Raw genomic sequence first — 9,364 nt, 5'->3', positions numbered from 1 at the left:
TGCCAGCCTGACCCTGAGTTACCACCTTCTAATACTGTTGATGTAACTATGGTGTGAGCTTGCAGCCACATAAGTGCATGGCAACAGCCGAGACCACCCCCCCCCATAGCTACTTGTGGGCTCTGATTCTGCTCTGTCTCCTGTTGCTGGTCTGTACCACTGGGTTGATCTACAGTTAACCCCTCCAGCTGTGCACCTGTATGCTCATGACCCAACCATATCGCTGGATTCCACTGCCATATACTTATGGCAAAACCCTGCAGCCAAAGGACTAAGGCCATCACAGCCCTTTGTAGGCCCAGTTTGGCCCTGCCACTACACACACCAGACCTGCCACTACACAGGAAAATGCTGCTGGTCTTTATAGCTGATTGTGTGTATACCACTGACTCTGGTCACTGCTCTTGTCTGTCCTGATCCATAGACATAGAATCTTGGAAAACTGCTGAAGACTTCAAAGTCCGTGTAGTCCCTGCAAATCATCAGACTGACAAAATCTCAGACTGACACAAATGACCATGCTGTTGTCAATGCCGTGGACACCAGTAACCTGAAAGAAAATAAATCACATAGTTTTGAACCTGGAGTTTCTAAATGCCCCTGCATTTGGGGCTCTTCACCATTAGCCCTGGTATCACAGTATGCTCCACCTTGCCTTCAACTGCAGATAAATATCTTTTTGTATTAAAGTTAGTCCATAAAGTTTGAAAGAAGTGACTGTTACTTCAAATGTGCAGAAACTTCCACAAGCTTACCAATATCACAAACAGTCACAGATACCTGACACTACCAAAGGAAAACAGTAAAATTCAAGCGACCTCAAAGAAATAGAGATATATGAATTGCCCAACATGAATTCAAACTAAATTTCCTAAAGATGATACAAGAAAACACAAATAAACAATAAAAATCAGGAAGACCATACAAAAACAAAATAAAAATTTCAACACACAGAGAGAGAACATGCAAAAGAATCAAATCAAAATTTTGGAGCAGGAGGATACACTGACTGAACTGGAGAATTTAATAGAAAATATCAACAGCGGACTTGACCAAGTAAAAAAGAATTAGTGATTTAAAAGATAAATAAGCAACATTACCAATCAGAGGAGGGAAAGAAGAAGGAAGGAAGGAGAAAAGGAAAGGGAGGAAGGGAGAAAGGAGAGAAAGAGGGAGGAAGAGTGGGAGGAAGGGAGAAGGGAAGGAAGGAAGGAAGGAAAGAAAAGAAGGAAGAGAAAAGGAAAGGAAGGAAGGGGAAAAAAGTGAAGGAGGAAAGGTGGGAGGGAAGAAGGAAGAAAGGAAAGGCAGGCAGGAAGGAAGGAAGGAAAGAAAGAAAATTAAAGAAAGGAAAGAAGGAAGGGAGGAAGGAAGAAGGAAAAAAGGAGAGAGGTGGTAAGTAAACTAGAGCCAATGTTTTCATGAATATAGATGCAAAAATTCTCAAAAATACTAGTAAACAAAATTCAACAGCACATTAAAGGGATCATATACTATGACCAAGTGGGATTTACCCCTGGGAGGCAAAGATGTTTCAATGTACGTAACTCTAAACTTGATACATTAATAGAATGAAAGAGAAAAATTATTTGACTTGGTACATAGAAAGCTTTTGACAAAAATAAGCATTCCTTTATTATAACTCTTTACAAGCTGGGTGAAAAAGGAATATAATTCAACATAATAAAAGACACATTACATAAAAGATATACTCATAGTGAAAGATTGAAAGGTTTTCCTTTAAGATCGGGGAACAAGACAAGGGTGCTCACCCTCACTTCTATTCAACATACACTGGAAGTCTTAACTCAAGCAATTTGGCAAGAAAAAGAAATAAAAGTCATCAACATGAGGTAAAATTATCTCTATGGGTGACATGATCTTGTATGTAAAAATCCTGAACCACTGAAAAAAATGTTAGAAGTAATAAATTTAGTAAAGTTGCAGGGTATAAAATCAACATCCAAAAGTCATTTGCAATTCTATACTCTACAAATAAACTATCTAAACAAGAAACAAAGAAAAAAGTCCTGTTTGTAATAAATTAACAAGAATAAAATACTTAGGAACAAACTGAACAAAGCAGATAAAATATCTGTCTACTAAAATTGTAAGACAATGACAAAAATATTGAAATAGAAATAAGTACAAAGTTTCCTACGTTTATGAATCAGAAGAATGATTTTTGTTAAAATGTCCATACTATACAAAGCTATGCATAGATTCAAAGTTCTAATAGCACTTTTCACAGAAATAAAAAAGTAATCCTAATATTTTTGTGAACCACAAAGACCCCAAATAGCCACAGCAATCCAGAGGAAGAATAAAGCTAGGGACATCACACTTCCAGATTTTAAGCTGTATTGCCATATTATAGTAATCAAAACAGTCAGAAACTACCTCAAAAATATACACATAGACTAATGGAATAGAATTGAGAGCCCAGAAATAAATTGTCACATATATGGTCAACTAATATTTGACAAGGGATACATGAATATTCAATAAAGGATAGTCTGTTCAATATATGGTGTTAGGAAAACTAGATAATCACATGCAAAAGAATGAAATTGGACCCCTATATTATACAACACAAAAACATTAATTCAAAATCAGTTAAAACTTAAACATAAGACTCAAATTGTAAAACACCTTGAAGAAAACACCTTGAAGAAAAGCTGGGCATTGGTATAGACCATGATTTTTTGGAGTATGGCACCAAAAGCACAGCAACAAAGCAAATTAAATAAGTGCTACTATATCAAACTAAAAAGGTGTGCACAGCACAAGGAACAATCAACAAAATTAAAAGGCAACCTACAGTGTGGGGAAAAATATTTGCAAAACATATATCCTTTAAAGGTTAATAATCAAAATACTTAAGGAATTTATACAACTCAATAGCAAAAAGAACACAAAAAATCTGACTAAACAATGGATAGAGGAACTGAATAGACAATTTTCCAAAGACAACATATTTAAAGGTCAATAGATATATGGAAAACAAAAAAGTTTAATGTCAGTAATTACCAGGAAACTTCAGTTCAAAACTGCAAATATGACATCGCCTCACACCTGTTGTTTAGCTATATCAAAAAGGTAAGAGATAGGAAGTGTTGGCAAGGATATGAAGAAAGGGTAACAAATTTGCACTGGTTGTGGGAATATAATTTGTATAGCCATTTTGGAAAACAGTATGCAGGATATCAATTATACGTGGAATCTAAAAGCATCAAACTTATAGAATCAGAGAATGGAATGGTGGTTACTAGAGGCTGAATGGTGGGGGAAAGTGGGAGATATTTTTCAAAAGATACAAACTTGAAGTTGTAATATGAATAAGTTCCAAAGATCAAATGTACAGTATGAAGACTATAGTTAACAATACTGTATTGGGGGTGCCTGGGTGACTCAGTCTTTAAGTGTCTGCCTCCAGCTCAGGTCATGATCCCAGGGTCTTGGGTTTGAGCCCCACATCAGGCTCCCTGCTCTGCGGGTAGCCTGCTCCTCCTTCTTCCATCCCCTCTGCTTGTGTTCCCTCTCTCACTATGTTTCTCTCTGTCAAATAAATAAAATCTTTTAAAAAATACTGTATTGTATACTTGAAAGTTGTTATAAAAGTAGAGCTTTATTGTTTTCACCAAAACAACAAGAATAAAATGGTAATTAAGTTAGATGAAGGCTGTGTTAGCTAACCTAATTGTAGTAAACATTTTCAATATACCATGTATCTAATGATTTCTAAATATAGCTGATTTTTTAATATTAATAATGTAAGCTTCCAACATTGGAAATTAAAAAAAATAACAAGTGAAATCCAAAGTAAGAAGAAAATGAATAATAAACATTAGAGCAGAAATCAGTGAAATTGTAAGCAAGTAATTCACTGACAAAATCAGTGAAATAAAAAGGGGGTTGAAAGAGATCACTATAATTAATAAACTTCTAGCCAGTTAACTAATAGAAGAAGAGAGAAGATACAAATTCATAATACAGAAATGAAATAGGGCCATCACTAATGATCTCATATACATTAAGGACAATAAAATAATCATAAACAATTTTATACCCACTATCCACTAGATTAAATGGACAAAGTCCTTGAACAGCACAATCTATCAAAATACAGAAGAAGAATTATATAATCTGCCCAGATTTATATGCTTTATAGGAATTGAACCTATAATTGTTTAGTTGGTGAAGTCCAGCAAATTTTTAAGAAAGAATTTATATTGATTTTTTTACAATTCCTTCTGGAACATAGAACTGGAAATAGTTCCTAACACATTCCATAAGGACAGCATTATCCTAGTAACAACACCAGATGAATATCTTCCAAGAAAACAAAACTATAAGCAATATCTCTAAGGCCATAGAAGCAAAAATCCTTGGCAAAATAATCTAACATCTATTTGTGATAAATATTTTCAATAAACTAGAAGAAAAGGGAACTACCTAAATGTAATAAAAGACATCCACAGATAATTATAGCTAACATCATATTATATGGTAAGAAACGTGAAGCTTTTCTGCTAAGACCAGGTACAAGGTAAAGATATTCCCTCACACCATGGCATTTCAAAATCATACAGAAATTCCTACTAATCCAATAAGAAAAGGAAATAAAATACGTACAGATGGGGAGAAAAGAAATAAAACTACTTTTGTTGCAGGTGGTACGATAATCTATGTAGAAAATCAAAGGAATTAACTAAAAAAATTATAAAACTAATTAGCAAATATAGGAGGGTTCCATGATAATATACAAAAGTCAATTTCTTTCTTATATGGCAGCAATTAACAAGTGGAATTTGAAGTTAAAAATACAGTAACATTTACATCCACACCCTGAAAAGAAATACTTAGGTATATGTCAAAGTATGGACAAATCTATATGAGGAAAACTACAAAAATCTGATGAATAAAATCAAGAAGAACTTAATTAATGGAGAGATGTTCCTTGTTCATAGATAGGAAGACTCACTATTATCTAGATGTTCTTTCTTCTCAAATTAATCTATAGATTCAACATAGTTGCAATCAATGTTATCCTATCAAGTTATTTTGTGTCTATTGATAAACTGATCCCAAAGTTTATATAGGGAGGCAACAACAAAAAATAATACCCAACAAAATATTGAAGGAGAATAAATTTGGAGGACAAACATTACCTAATTTCAATACTCGCTAAAAAACTATAGTAACCAAGACAATGTAGTATTTGTGAAAGAAGAGAAAAACAGATCAATGAAATAGAATAGAAAGACAAAAGGTAGACTTGTATAAATTGATCCTTGATAAAGTGATAGTATAATGTATCAAAATTAACAATGACAATACAATATATCAAAAGAGCCTTTTCAACTAATGGTTACTGAAATTAGACATCCACATACAAAAGACACGGATATGACACCCTTCACAAAAATACCTCATAATGGACACACAGACCTAAATGTAAAATGTAAAACTATAAAATTCCTAAAAGCTAACATAGAGGAAATGCTCCACGACCTTGGGTATGGTGATGACTTACTAGGTACAACATCAAAGGCATAATCCATGAAAGAAATCCTTGATAAACTGTACTTCATTAAAAATAAAAATTTTTCTTTGCAAAAGAATATGTTGACACAATGAGAAGGTAAGACACATACTGGGAGAAAATGTTTTCAAAAAACTGTATCTGATAAAAGGCTTCTATCCAAACTATACAAGAATAAAAACTAAACAATAAGAAAACAAATAGCTCAATTAAAAAATAAGCCAAGACCTTAACAGGCACCTCACCAAAGAAGATATTCAGATGGCAAATAAACTATGAAAAGGTTCTCCATATCATTTGTCATCAGGCAAATGCATATTTAAAATTGTAATATTTGGGGCTCCTGGGTGGCTCAGTAGTTTAAGCCTCTGCCTTCAGCTCAGGTCATGATTTCTGGGTCTTGGGATCAAGCCCCACATTGGGCTCTCTGCTCAGCAGGGAGCCTGCTTCCCCCTCTGCCTCTTCCCCCTCTCTGCCTGCCTCTCTGCCTACTTGTGATCTCTCTCTCTCTCTCTCTGTCAAATAAATAAATAAAATCTTTAAAAAATAAAATAAAGTAAAATTGCAATATCTGTTTGATCTGTTTGAATAGCCAAAATCCAGAACACTGATTGGTGAGGATATGAAGCAACAAGAATTCAAATACATTGTTGGTGGGAATGCAAAATGGTATACTACTTTACAAATGGCTTGGTGAGTTCTTATAAAACTAAACATATTCTTACTGTATGGTGCAACAACCACACTTCATGGTAGTTATCCAAAGGAGTTGAAACTTATGTTCACACAAAAACCTGCCTATGGATATTTATAGCAATGTTGTTTATAATTACCATTACTAAGTGAAATAAGGCAGTTACAAAAGACCTCATACTGTCTGATTCTAACTATATGACAATCTGGAAAAGGCAAAATTATGAAGATAAGTAGAAGATCTGTGGTTGCCAGGAATTTGGGAGGGAGAAGAAAGATAAATACATGGAGCACAGATGGTTTTTAGGGCAGTAAAAACATTGTGTAAGATACTATAATGGTGGATGTAAGTCTTTATACATTTTCTCAAACACATTGCATGTACAACAACAAAAGAAGGTCATGATGTAAACTATGGACTTAAAATGATTATGATGTGCCAGTGTATATTCATTAACTGTTACAAATGTACCACTCTGGTAGAGGATGTTGATAGTAGAAGAGAATGTGCACATTTGGGATCAGGAATTACATGGGAGATATATACATTTACCTCAATTTTGTTAAGAACCTAAAACTGCTTTAAAAAAAATACAGCTTTGGGGGGCCTGGGTGGCTCAGTCAGTTAAGTGTCCAGCTTCAGCTCAGGTCATGATCTCAGGGTCCTGTGATTGAACTCCACTTCAATCTCTGTGCTCAGTGGGGAGTTGGCTTGTACCTCTGCCCCTCCATTTGTTTCTGCACTCTCTGCCTCTCTCTCAAATGAATACATAAAAATAAAAAACAAATACAGCCCTAAATTTAAAAAAAAGATTAATTAAAAAAATTATCATGTAAATCAGAAGACTTAAGCCCTTACATGACAGTAATTACATTAGCTCTAAATTGTCTAAATACATTATTTAACAGAAAGAAATTGGCAGAGTGGATTTTTAAATCATGATTCATCTATATGCCATCTATAGGAAACTCAATCCAAATTAACAATATAGACAGGTTAAAATGGAATGAATTAAAATATACATATACATATGTGTATATCCAGTAAACACTCAATAATGAAAACAAAGCAGAAATAACTATATTAACATTAGCCAAAGTAGACTAACAAAAACAAAGAGGAACATTATATGCTGATAAAAATGTCAATCCACAAGGAAGACATAGCAATCATAAATGCATAGGAACTAAACAAAAAAGGTGCAAATCACCCAAGGCAAAAATTGATAGAATTGAAAGGAGAAAAAAAGAAAACCACAATTGTTCTTGAATACTTCAATACTCCTCTCACAGTTATTGATAGACCACTGCAGAAAAAGATAAAGCAACTAAAAGAACACAACAAATACCTTCAACCAGCAGGATCTAAAGACACTTACAGGACAATCCAACCAACAACAACAAAATACATTCTCAAGTACCAAAAAAATATATACCAATATAGACCATATTCTGGGCCATATGCCAATATAGATCATATTCTGAGCAACTTCAAAAGAACTGAAATCATACAGACTGTGTTCTTTGACCAGAAAGGGCAAACTAGAAATGAATGACAGATAACAAGAAAATATCTGAACACTTGGAAAGTGCATGGTACATTTATATAATCCATGGGTAAAATAACACTCAAAGGAAAATTTGTAAAATTCATTAAACTAAATGAAAATGAAAATGTAATAAATTAAAACTTATAGTACACAGGCAGTGCTGAAGGTAAAATCTATAACATTAAATGTATATTTAATATATATAATTTAATAATATAATATATATTTAAATGTATATTGATTTGAGACTTTCCTCTCAAATCAATAATCTAAACTCTCATTTCAAGCACCGTGAAAAAGAAGAACAAATAAACTCAAAGGAAGCAAAGGAAAGGAAATAAAAACATGTGAGCAGAACTCAGCAAAATTGAAAACAAAACAAAAAGAAAATAGACTTAATGAAACAAAGAGGCAGCTCTTTAAGAAGACATATATATATTCCTGATATTAGCATTTGTGTTTCCTCTCTTTTCTTGTCTTACTAGATCTAGTAAGTAACAGGGAATACTACTATATATCTTGCAGACATCAAAAGGAATACAATAAAACTACATATACCATTTGACAGTTTAGATGAAATAAACCAGTTCCTTAAAAAACACAAACTACAACTCACCTTATGAATATAACTACTTATAATAGATAATTTGTATAGCCCTATAACTATTTTTTTAAGATTTTATTTATCAGAGAGAGAGCGAGTGCACGGGCAGACAGAGGGGCAGAGGGAGAAGCAGGCTCCCCACTGAGCAAGGAGCCCGATGTGGGGATGTGGGACTCGATCCCAGGATGCTGGGATCATGACCTGAGCTGAAGGCAGCTGCTTAACCAACTGAGCCACCCAGGCGTCCCAAGCCCTATAACTATTAAGCACATTGAATTTTAATTGAAAGACTCCCAAAAAGCAAATCTGTCACCATATGATTTCACTGAAGAATTCTATTTTCAAAAAAAATTAATCCCTTAATTTCTCTTTCTGCTACTTTATTATTGATGTATAGAAATACAACAGATTTCCAGAGTTGATTATGTATGCTGCAGCTTTATGGAATTCATTTAGCAGTTCTAGAAATTTTTTGGTGGATTCTTCCAGGTTTTCTACATAGAACATCATGTTGCCTGCAAATAGTGAAAGTTTGACTTCTTCCATGCCAATATGAATCATTGTGTTTCTTCTTGTTGTCAGATTGCTGTGGCAAGGACTTTCAGCATTATGCTAAATTAAAGTGGTAAGAGTGAACATCCCTGTTTTGTTCTTGACTGTAGAGGATGATATTAGCTGTGGATTTTTCATAGATGACCTTTATTATGTTGAGGTATCTTCCCTCCAGACCTACTTTGTTGACAGTTTTCTCATGAATGAATGTTGCACTTTGTCAAATGCTTTTCCTGCATTTATTGAAATGATCATATGATTCTTACGGTTTCTTTTATTAATGTGATATATCACATTGATTAATTTGCAAATATTGAACCACCCTAGAACCCAAGAATAAACTCCACCTGATGGTAATGAATGATTCTTTTCATGTATTGCTGTATTTGGTTTGATAGTATTTTATTAAGAATTTTTGCATCT

The sequence above is a fragment of the Martes martes genome (assembly GCF_963455335.1).
Source record: "Martes martes genome assembly, chromosome: 8".
In the NCBI taxonomy this organism is placed as follows: Eukaryota; Metazoa; Chordata; class Mammalia; order Carnivora; family Mustelidae; genus Martes; species Martes martes.
The sequence above is the reverse complement of the archived record's forward strand: the minus strand, read 5'-3'. Positions refer to the sequence as shown.